At 44.5% G+C, this 12,773-nt stretch overlaps 1 protein-coding gene across 6 annotated transcripts in view; it reads right to left on the bottom strand.

Annotated features, from left to right (window-relative positions):
- LOC123500157 (zinc finger protein 385B-like) overlaps positions 1 to 11,879 on the bottom strand; it is a 157,881-nt gene extending 146,002 nt beyond the window's left edge. For 3 of the 6 annotated variants that reach the window (XM_045248849.1, XM_045248848.1, XM_045248846.1), the window contains exon 1: positions 11,641 to 11,877. The gene's annotated coding sequence lies outside the window, so the exon portion shown is untranslated. Of the gene's footprint in view, positions 1 to 11,640 lie in introns of all 6 variants that reach the window. The other 3 variants (XM_045248851.1, XM_045248845.1, XM_045248850.1) reach the window with 2 other exon arrangements.
- Between the last annotated feature and the right edge of the window lie 894 nt (positions 11,880 to 12,773).

Genomic DNA, 12,773 nt, shown 5'->3' on the forward strand with positions numbered 1-12,773 from the left:
CACACGAACAACAGAGGTGGTGTGTGTGGGAGGATAGGAGCAGTCATTGTCTTCCATTGCTAATGGCTCTTGCTCCTTCTGCTCCTGCTTCTGTTGCCAATGATGATGATTACTAGATCTCTTTTTTTATTTTACCCAAATGGCCGAGCTGGAATTTACGTTCGCTAAAATGTAATCGGCTTCCATCAAATATTTTCAAAAGTATCGTTATGTATAATCGCTGCACCTCGCCATTATGAAGGAAGGCGATCGTGCTTCCTCGCCCTACTGTAGGTACGCTGAGGCTGTAGCACCTCCCTTAATCACGAAAATGGTCTCCTCCCGCCACTGGTGGAGGCTAGGCTGCTATTCCCGGAGGGTTCAACTGATAAAAACTCCCTCTTGATTAATGTGTCAGGCTTCCCACTGATGCGTGTGCAGTTGTGAGATGTGGAGGCGTGAGGGGAAGATGAGGCAAGCATTTCACCGCTTTGGGGAAAAGACAAGGCAGAGCAGGGCTGACTCCGATGACACAGGCACGACTTTGACTCTACATGGGATAAGCATGGAACTAACCACACCTCATCACAAGTAGCACAATTGCATCATCGAAAAATAAACACACACACACACACACACACACACACACACACACACACCTTCTCCTTCATCCTGCATGCAACATTACACAGCACACTTCGTTAAAACCATGCCCAAAGCCTCCTCACAAAGAAAGTGACGCTCATTCACTGTGTCGGACAAAAAAGTAATTCCAAACACGCAACTCAAGCTCTGTTTCCGCGGCATCAATACAGTCAGACACACCACGCTTGGAGGGAAAAGTCCACTCGGGGTTTTATTGCGGCGGCGGTATTGGGGACAACAGGTGTAGCCTCCCACCACCCACCACACGCCGCACGGGATGAGCGCCTCCAAGCCCATCGTTTGGCAGGCACCGGAGCGTTCCCACTGAGTCTATTTTAGGGAAGGAAACCATTTTATGGTGATGTTACTCTACTCCCTACACTCCAAACTCTCCAAAGTACTTTTCTGCCATTGAAGTTAAGAGCTGCGCGTCCATAAAACCATTTTATGCGCGTTAGAGGAAGTTTTCCCTTGCTGCAAGAGTTCCTTCCTTGTCGCACCGATCATAGCCTAGCGCCGCGTGTTGTAGCCTGACCAGTGAGTGTACGAGAGAGAGAGAGAGAGAGAGAGAGAGAGAGAGAGAGAGAGAGAGAGAGAGAGAGATGCAATGATCACGGTAAACCATAAAAATATACATGCGGAGTGTAACACGATTTTCTGCAAATACTGCTACAAGCGAAAGTACAAATCATTCTAAGCCGTGGGATGTACTTCTAGTGTGGAGGGATGACAGACACAACACACTCCATCTTACTGTATGTGTGTAGCGTTTTCATTTTATTTTTATGTCAAAAGCATGCAGTACGATCTGGATGTATTGTCACCATCTTAGCGTTAAACTTTGTTACAGGACCTTTCATTTTTTTTTTTTTTTTAATGTTTTGGCCTATAACGCTATTCAGCTTCCGCCCATTAGTGGCGAAGGCAATTTTATTTATAATGATACCCCTATTAGGGCCCATATCACTACCCAAGCGCATCTTTGGTGTAACCATCTAGAACCTTGGTATCATAGTGACATGTAGGTAACTTTAAACCACTCGACAAATGGCATAGCTTCACAGCGGTATGTGGTGGGATTCGAACTTAGGCGTGGACGTCTGCCTGATCCCACGCTCACCACCTTATCCAGTACGCCAGCGCCTCCCTTATGTGTGTGTGTGTGTGTGTGTGTGTGTGTGTGTGTGTGTGTGTGTGTGTGTGTGTCCAGCTTATCTTTCCTACTTTATTTTAATACGAAAAATGTGAAGAGCGTCCCGGGGACGTGAAGTTGTAGATGAAAGAAAGAAAACCTTTCCTTCTGAAGCGTGTGCAAATATTGCAACATTGGTTGTATACAGTGTTATTAATGGAAAAGAAACAAATCTTGACCTCTATGCCCTAACAAAGCGACCTCCAAATCATATAACAAAACAGCAAACTCCAAATCGTAATATATAAATCCTTATCTTGACTTTTCTAGCCTTGAAATACATTCTTTCAAACCTTCCTTTCCTTACCTAACCTTGACTCGTTTCCCTATTGCAGTAGTTCCCAAACTTTTCCTGAGCGAGTACCACTGTGAGGTGTGGTACAGTCTCTGCGTACCACCTGCCACCTAGTTCCAGAAAACTCAATTCCTGCAAATAACAATTTATTCACAGCCCAAACAGCCCACTAGTTTCACATCTCCCTCTCCCCTCCCTTACCGCCTGGTCAAGTATTCTGTAACGTAGCCTATTATTCTATTTGTCGTTACTCGTTAATCACTGCCATGCTAGCATTGTGTTGTGTTTATTAGTAAATCGTTACACTGAATACATTTACATCGTACTATACAATTTTGAGCACCCCCCCTTCCAAAAAAAAAAAAAAAAAAAAAAAAAAAAAAACAGTTGAAGATGCCACACACTTCCATACGTTAAGGTGGACATGTTGACGTAGCGTTTTCTGACATAATCACCTCCCCAGCCCAGTCGTTGTACCTGTCACCCCTCCACACTTGAATAGCCCAGTCGTTGCAACTGTCACCCCTCCACACTTAAATTACACCCCACTGCTAAACAAAGCTTCAAAAGGCATAATATGTGCATTCAACATCTACTTTCTTTTCTTTCTAGCAGTGTTTACAGGAACTCGTGTCACACACTGAATACAATTGTCATTTAACCGAACATTACCTTGAGACGACAGGTGGCCCGTGTTTCCTGGTTCCTCACTGCTTTCCTCATTGATAATCAATGACCAGGTAGAGCTAGCACATTGTACAAATATGGTCACTGGCACCCACACATTTTACGCGCTGCAACGCGCACTGCTTTCGCGCCAACTGGTAAACAAACGTTCGGAACATTGTACTCTGATTTAAGAATATATTTTTAATTTCTTTCATACAAATGTCTCAAAGTTGACCATTTGTAAACCATGATATTTTTTCGAACCACAAAACTTGAATTAATACATTCAAATATTTTTTTCAATCACGTGATCTAAGTTTGCTACTAAATCGGTCATACAGGCGACTACAATACACCCGAACACTTTCTTGGCGGGCAAGTCTGAGAAAATGTTAACTGTCAGTGTACTTTAATATCTTTCGAATTTTGTGTAGCTGATTTAGTCAATATTACGAACGCATATAGCCGAACACGTCTGAAAGATACAAACGTTCGAAATTCTGCACTCGACTTCAAAATATAGTATCTTTATTTCCATGTCTTGCTTAGAAATGTACGTTTTGTAGTTTACAATCAACATAATTCAATTCCTTTTAAAGCTTGTAATCTAAATCAGTTCTTGAATTAAAGTCATATATGAAAACATTACGAACATAGTCAAGCGTTCCCCAGCCAGGCCACCCTATCTCAACTACCTAAATCACTTCATATTCAACAAACAATTTCTGGACAGTTATTACAATTCATAAGCTTTGTAAAGCTGTATCACTCAAACCTCTTCAGTGAAATTGTATCAGCTTCTTACATTTGAGGCGCAACAAGTCAAATTATTTATATATTATCAACTAGTAACCTACTTGCTCCAGATTCTCTTAATAAGTATGAGAAGCTATATTAGTCAAGGAGGTTGTCTTCCTCTACAAGTATGTTCTATGAAGGGTACAGTGTTCATGTATCAACCTTCATAGTCTTATTCAGCTGCAGAGACAAGCCATCAGTAACCTAGCATTAGAGTGTAGTCTTCGTAATAACCTATAATACTGACATATTTAATACTTACACTAGCCTAATATGGCATGCTTGTAATGGGTTGGGGGGTTCTCTTCATCATCATTATCACCAATGACATCAGTAAGAGCAACAGCAACAACACAAAGGTGGTGGTGACAGTGATAACGATAAAATTTTTCATGACGTGAAAACAGTTATTAAATTCGATCAAACTCCCTGTACAGCATTAATGATAATAATTGTTTGCGTATACACACATGCAATCTAGGCACGGTGAAAGTTGGCACCATTATTCATTTATTCAATCAACTCGTTCAGTATGGTTCACCCTCCCTTGCGCCACCTGCCTCCCTCCCACTCCATGAATGCGACGGCGCGGCCTCTCCTGTTCCTGCTGATCCTTCCCTTGCCACACGTCCCTCCCCTGTAACTAGGTCCATTTTCTCCTATCCCCTGTCTCTCCCTACTGCTGTTCTGCCTCTCTTTTATTCTCCCGTCTCAGAACCATTCCCTGTCACTGGTCATCCCATTGTGTTTCTCAGTGGCACTATTGCCTGGCTACACATTTCACTGCCTCTATGATTCCGTGACTCTGACGGGCTCCACTGTATCTTGAAATGTAGCACTACGTTGCTTCTATAGTCATGCTAGTTCTCTAGTTTCCTGCAATGTCCCTCATTGACCAGTGTGTCTCTGTGTGTCTATCATGCTCCTGTTTCTCTCTCACTTTGCGTGCCTCCCCTGGCTTTCCTGCCGCCATGTGAGCGTGGGTCAGGCTATCAAAGTCAACCTTTCCCCCTTCCACTCGCAATCTGCAAAGAACAATCACACCTACGAGTTTCTGAATAAGTGCTACAGTTTTCTGCAGACAAAGGGATCTGGTTAGTTGATAGTACCATTGTGTCCCACCCAGTTTCCCCCTTCCTACTTTCTTCCGTGCGCCTGCCACTCTTCTTTTGACTTCCGTGCTCCCTTCAGACCGTCAGTGCTGTCCTTTTGAGTCCTTACATTTGCGTTTGCACACACACACACACACACACACATCTAGTCGCCCTATAGTTCCTATGACTGCAGCTAGGGGAGGCAAATTGCTTTCTTCTAAATTGATCTTAATAGCTGTAACGCAATACTTAATTGATGTTTGAGTTACGAGCGTGGCGGCGTTAAGACGAATTGCAACTTGGGTGTCCTTAACGACGGGTCAGTGGGGCGGGTGGGCGACACTGAAGGTCGTGATGGTTACGACCGCGGGAAAAAAGATAGAGTCAATTAGCAAACTGATGCCGCCTATAAACGAGTCAGGATAATCCCGCGCCACAGTATCGTCTCTCACTAGCTTGTCCGTGGCACGAGGTACACGGTGATAAACACGACGGTAGCGAGGACGGCGAGGATGGAATGCCGCCCTCCTTTCGACATTAAAGTAAAGTATTACATGTGATGACCTTGTGTTTCGTTACCTCCTCCTCCTCCTCCTCACGTTTTGCTTCACCATTATCTATCTCAATTACCTGTCCTTGTGACCGGCGACGCAGTGCACCTCGCCGCCACCTCTCCTATACATCTGGCGGCCTGAATCCCTGATTACCCGCCGCCTCCTCCTGATGGAATAATCGTTACGCTGCCCAACAAGATGCTACGCCAGCCCTCCACCACTATTTTTTCTTCTCTTTCTTTTTTTTCTCCTTACGCCAAGAGGGAAAGAAGCGCCAACAAAACAGGGAAAAAGACTATTCATTTTGCTGCCCTCGCGAGGAAAAAGGGAAGATATAGAGCTGAAAGTCGGTAAGAGAAGACGGAAAAAAGTAGCATCATTAATATTTTGGGCCTGGACGAGATACTCTTCGCGTGAGTTAAGGAGGATAGACAAGACAAGGTAAGGTTTGGTGGCCGCTGCAGGGTTTAACCTTAACGGTGGTGAAGGAATCAATGGTCTGATTAGCCCTTGCATTACAAAGCTTGACGGGAAAGGAAGGTCATTAGCATAATGTACAGCAAATCTTTATTAATTGCCAAGCACAGCATCATGGACCATTTTTTCTTTTCCCTTTTTTTCATCGAAGAAATTAGAATTTTGACACGTTAATTTGCTTTCGCTTTAATTAATGCAAATTCGTTTCAGGTTAATTGCACAAGGCACGCCCGGGGCACGGCTGGACGCTGTACGCCGGAGAGGCAGAGTGCATGGTGGAGAGCAAGAGTGTACTGCAGTCCTGCGTTCAGAAGACTGTGTTGCGTGGTGCTGTGTTGTTTGAGTGTGTGTTGCGTTCCTAAGGAGTGTTATGTGGTCGTGCAGACAGGTGTGTTCTCTAGTGACTGCAGAGAGTAAGAGTGTGAAGAGGTTGTGCAAGTGTGTTGTGTGATATGGTGGTGTGTTACTGGAGTGTGTGTTGTCTTGTGTTGTTGATGCGACTGCAAAGTATGAGAATGTTGTATGGTCATGTGAGCAGGTAAGTGTGTTGTGTGGTGGTGTTGTGTTATGTTACGGAATTTGAGATGTTATGTTGTTTTGATAGCTACAGAGTGAACGCTCTTTTTCCTTATGACAAGAAAATAAATAAATAAATAAAACACAGTATGAATTGACTCGCTATAGGAATGTTTTTTCTTTCTTCTTCTTCTTCTTAACGAAACACAGGATTTTTTTTCGTCTTATTTACTCTTGTTACAGCCGCTGGTCCATTTTTTACGTGAAATGAGAAAAAAATGGTTCTTCTTTTTCTTTTCTGCTGAGCTTATGGCGTTAAGCTGAAATAAGTCTGATTATAATGCCTGTTTTGGGCGTGAGGAGAGAGAGAAGGAAGACAAGTCAGGAAGGCTGTAGCTGTAAGGAAAGAAGGAGAGACGTGGCCACTGAGAAGGGAAGAAAGAGAAAGGAGAAGAGATAGGAAGGGAAGGACTTTGCAACAGGGAAGATATTATGACGGAAAGGAGGAAAGACAACTATTCGCATACCAGAGGGAAGGAAGGAGGGAAAAGACGGCCATATGCAGGCCACATGGAGGAATGTGAGAAGGAAGGAAGGAAAGACGGGAGGAGAAAGACGTTGCTGCAAGGAAAGGAGGAAAAACAGGTATTCGCACACCAGAAGGAGGGAAGGAGGAGGGGAAAAAAGGCGATCATATGGAGGGAAAGGAGCGGAACAGAATTACTGGAAGGGAGGGACGCTACGGCAGAGGGCGGAAAGGAGGAGAAACAGGAATTCCCATACCAGAAGGAAGGAAGGAGGGAAAAAGGCGGCCATAGGGAGGCAAAGTGAAGAAGGAGGCTCCGTAGTCACGGCGCATCGATCACCCGCCGCCACACACCTCTTGCCTCGGCCAAGTGGTGTGTAGCCGCCACCTCACCCACACAGGCACCACTTCCACCGGTCCCTTCGGAGAACAACAGGTCTGCCACATGAACATCATAAACACGTGTGTTGAATGTTGACTTGCTTCCTCGCCTTGCAATTAATTTACTGTCATTTTTTTATCATGACCATTATAACTATTATTTATTTAGCTTTCCGATTGTTGCTCCGAGTTATGAGCTTTACAGAGGGTCATGAGAATAGCAGGCTCTGACTCCGCCATGACTTGTATGGGCATTTAATGTCCGCAGCCCCAAGAAAGTGATGAAAGGAAACAGTAACGTGAGCCAGGGAAAAAGCTCGTGTGAGAGATGGAGAAATCTATAGGTGTTATATGTACCCACTCCGATGATAATCAGCCCCTCCTTTTCCTCCTCCCACTTCTCCTTCTCTTCCTCCGCTTCCTCTTACAACTACTAGCTACTACTTTTTTTTTTCCAATTCCTCGGCCACTAATCTTTATACACTTATCACAGTGATCAGCAGGCTGCACACTTTGCTCTAACAGTAATAACACAAGTGCGGACGAGTAACAGCGTGCGTGCCGTGCCCCAGGCAGCCAGTACTTGCCCACACTGCAGGGCGTCGCGTCGTCTTGCCAAGTGTTGCCTCGGCTATTCATTTATCCACCTGACAGGGAAGGAACGGCTGAACAGGTGAGTCACGTGAGTCAGGTGAGCCGAATGTCATTGCTAAGAGAAGATAAAATAAATAAAAGAAGGAGGTCAATGAAGTGTTTATTGCCTCATATTGTCGAGTTCCCTCCTCCGGCGCCAAGTCATTAGGGTGATTAGCGACGTCACGTTACGGAGCCATGTCGTGAGTCGTGACAACAAACTGATGCATTATGAAGTGTGGTATGCACCGCAGTCTACACCAAAGAGATTCACGCTGTTCGCATCCCTTTCCTGCAGCCACTGACACCCACACTCACGTCGAGGCAAAAACTCTAAGCTCTTGGCGGGTGTCGGCTAAAGCGACAAGATCTTCACGTCGCGGCCCAAACACGGCTTAAGCTACTCACCCACCCTCCTCCCTTCATCATCCATTTTTCATGTTTAATGGAACAAATTCATGTCACGTTCAGATATACGCCTTCAAGCTATTTTGGTCTGAGGCCCTGGCACGCTCGCTGTTTTCCGTGTCTAGCGGACCAAGCGCCGTAACAAGATGATGGCCGAGTCGAGGAAGCGGCACAGTGAAAGAAAAAGGCAAAAGTTAATCAACCAAGAACGAGAAGAAAAGAGAACGGGACGAGAAAAGAGAATATGGTTGAGCAAGACAACAAATAGGAAGAAATCAACCACGCAAACAAAACTGGCAGTCTTCCTCCCCGGGGTCACATCAGCTCCGATCGAACCAGATACAGTCAGGCCTCTCTATTTGGGTGTAGAAACCGTATACGCACGTGGCCGACGAAACACCTGACGGTCGTTTCACCCTGAGGAAAGGCAAGAGGTGGCACGATACCTAAGAGTTAGGGGAGCTACTTCAGCTAGAGGATTTACATCACAAGACGGGTAACATCTAGAGGCACGTGATACTTGCATCAGGCACAGTACCTACATGGGGTCTGCCGGTTGTTTCTCGGTGCATGTGGCAAGAACAGCCTTACCCACCGCCACAGCCCACCCTGCAGCCTCGTCCTTTCTGACCTCAATCTGAATGACTGGCACGCGACCTCTTGCTCCTCGCTGGAGTATCCCAGGCCTTGGGTGCAAGAGAAAACTATTTAACATAACGTATAAAAATGTGAGGTAAGTAGAGAATATGATAATTAAGTGAAAGGATTCAACTGTAAGACTGTTACAAGATCTACTAAGGCCATTCCCCAGTCTTTGCCCATACTCACCGTACCCCCTTACCCACCACTCTCACTCTAACTCTCTCTCTCTCTCTCTCTCTCTCTCTCTCTCTCTCTCTCTCTCTCTCTCTCTCTCTCTCTCTCTCTCTCTCTCTCTCTTTTCAGTGTGTGGCAAACATTTAATAATTCACGCGTCGCCGCCCTCACGGAGGTCGCCACTAACTTGGCACACAGCGAGGCATTTATTTCAGGTGTTCCCTCGAGGCGATGACTCGAGGCGAACCCGACCCGGTGGGAGCCTGTTGCTTCCCTCTCTGATGACGGATGACACATCGCCACACACACACACACACACACACACACACACACACACACACACACACACACACACACACACACACACACACACACACACACACACACACACACGAGAACAAACACGTTGCCTCATAGCACACACAGCGGGAGTCTCTTTAGTGTTCCTAATAAACACTGCAGTGAAAAAGAGAAGCCATGAAAGGGATGACGCTCACGAGGACTTTAATTTTCGGTTCGATGCCGCTGGTGCGCGGAAATGTGGCCCCGAAAAAAGTTAGTGGAGACCCTGAGCAGACGAGAACCTTTTAGTGCGAGTCCGTGAGAGAGGGCCCCCGCAGCAGCGCGCCAGGCCTATCAACACTATAGGGACAGAATAGAAGAAACTTGTAAGGAAAAAGAAAGAAAGAAATGGTTGAAAAAAAATGGCGAGAAATATGAATAGATAAAAGATATCAAAAGATCAAACAGAAAAGTTGAATTTACACACAATAGTTTAGCTGTACATGAAACTGGCTACCCACACCACCTCCGCAGTCCTTGGACGGTGGTACTACTACGGCTTGGCTTAATCATCAGCATAAACACAGCTTATGCTCGCTAAGTACACGTCCCTAAGTTTTGTGTGTACGTGGCTCCGGAACACTTCAATGACCTGGCATTCTTTATAGCAAAAGACTCACGAACAAAAGCATGTTACGAGCAAACTTTAATTATTAGGATCAGCCTCTGAGTGCACCTCAAGGCCTCTTCAGATACAACGAGCTGGAGCCAATGCTTATATCATTAGCCCCTCATACTCTAATATATATATATATATATATATATATATATATATATATATATATATATATATATATATATATATATATATATATATATATATATATATATATATATATATATATATATATATATATATATATATATATATATATATATATATATATATATATATATATATATATATATATATATATATATATATATATATATATATATATATATATATATATATATATATATATATATATATATATATATATATATATATATATATATATATATATATATATATATATATATATATATATATATATATATATATATATATATATATATATATATATATATATATATATATATATATATATATATATATATATATAATAAATAAAGATGGAAAACAAAATAAGATCATAATAATTTTGATGAAGTTAAAATAAACAAGACGAAATAAAAGAAAATAAAAATAAAAAGGTACTAAAAATAGTATTATTACTCTTATTATTATTATTATTATTATTATTATTATTATTATTATTATGATTGGTATTATCATAACTATTATTACCATCACCACAGTAATAACGATGAATATGATAAAGGCAACCCTGTGCCACTCGTCCTTGAGTGGTAACCACCGTAAGGATTTGTTCTCACTCGGTAACGCTGAGGTGAAGAAGGCATCCTGTGTGTGGTGCAGCGCCCTCACGGACTGACACGAACAAATGATGTGCAAACACGCCGGCTTATTGCAATGAGGGAGTGCAAAGGTTTATGATTACGGTAACTGTAATACCTAATGAGCTCCTGCATTTATTTCTACTTCATTTCCTCTATTCAAGGATCATTTGCAGCAGTTGTCAGGTGTTGTTTGTGTGAGAGCGGGGAGGTGGTAGGCGAGACATGCCTTCCTCCACTAAGTACAAATCATGCAATAACTATGCAAAGCTTATTCCAAGGTAGCATGCCTTCAAATTTAGAATGGAACTACTAGGGATAGTGCTCCCCATGCGGAGGTACTTTGATCACTCACACATGCACACACACACACACACACACACACACACACACACACACACACACACACACACACACACACGGGTACTCGCTGTGCTATCGTTACCACCACCACCACTTTACTGCAATCAGCATGATAAGCGCTGCAAATTTTTCACGTTCGTTTCAGCATGATAGAGAGTTTGCTGAATGCTTCTGATTAACAAGTTCAGCTTCACTTCACTCATTCCCGGAAATCCCTCGGCTAATTGGTACTGGGACCGCGCGTGTCACATCGGAACTGCGGTGCAGCAGAAAACAAGTGTCGGCACAGCTCGCGTGGCCTCCTTTCCATTCGTGAGCGACGGTAATAATTGCTGAGCTTCGAGGGCCCTGCTTGTCAAGAAGGATTGTGTGACTCGCGGTTTCTCACGTCGCATCATTACTCCACTTGTCACTTACATGTTCCTATGACTAAAAATTGGATTGACATAAGAGTACAAGTGTAATATGTGCGGTGCATCAGGCAACGCTGATTCCCTGATAATGACAGTAAGACTAAAAAAAAAAAAAAAAAAAAAAAACTTGTCACTTACCTGAACGTGTCACCGACTCGGGGAAGAATCTTCAGCACAAAATGTGGTAATGGATCCAGTAATCCCAAGCGTCAGTAATAATACCACAAAGAGAGTGCAAACAAGCGTTCCCTGCGCACACACAAGGCACGAGGGACACTCAGTAAGGCACGAGGGAGCGCGATCGTCGGCGAGTTGTGGAAAGCAACTGGTGCGGCAACACAGCCACTACGACGAGAGTTGGGCGAGGACTGACTGGTCCTGACCCCAACACCGTACGCGGCACTCCTCCCGCCGCGGTTCTCACTTCCCGCTCGCTGCCAGCTGTGGCCACCCATGTCAGCGGCTCGTCAGCGGCACAAGTCAAGCATCGCCCTCACCACTCGTCTCAGGGGCGTGATGGCTGTTCCGGCCTCCTGTCCACACTCTCGCTCCTTGAGTGATGAACGGCGCTTCTCAGTCTCGGCCTCGGTTCCTCTCCTGCATGGTCTTGCTCTGAGTCGCCTCGTTGAGTTGTTGGCTCATTCTCAGCGCTGTGTGGCCTTTATTAATTATTCTCGTTAACTCAGTGAAGGCTGTAGAAATGAGGAGAGCCTGGTGCACATAGAAAAGTTACAGGAAATACACCAGACGTCACTTCAGGTTGACGCTTACCCTGAAACATTGATGTGTGTGTGTGTGTGTGTGTGTGTGTGTGTGTGTGTGTGTGTGTAATTCACCTCGGTCGTCTGCTGGTCACCCACCCAGTCTTCCCCATTACGGAGCGAGCTCAGAGCTCATAGACCGATCTTCGGGTAGGACTGAGACCACAACACACTCCACACACCGGGACAGCGAGGCCACAACCCCTCGAGTTACATCCCGTACCTATTTACTGCTAGGTGAACAGGGGCCACACATTAAGAGGCTTGCCCATTTGCCTCGCCGCTTTCCGGGACTCGAACCCAGACCTCTCGATTGTGAGTCGAGCGTGCTAACCACTACACTACCCGGTGTGTGTGTGTGTGTGTGTGTGTGTGTGTGTGAAAGAGAGAGAGAGAGAGAGAGAGAGAGAGAGAGAGATCGCCAGTGGATCGCCTTCTGTATTGAACCGATCAGAATCAGACAGCAGACCACAGTGGTGAGCAGCCGGTTGTGCTTTAAGAATTAACCTG

The sequence above is a fragment of the Portunus trituberculatus genome, chromosome 50 (assembly GCF_017591435.1).
Source record: "Portunus trituberculatus isolate SZX2019 chromosome 50, ASM1759143v1, whole genome shotgun sequence".
Lineage (NCBI taxonomy): Eukaryota > Metazoa > Arthropoda > Malacostraca > Decapoda > Portunidae > Portunus > Portunus trituberculatus.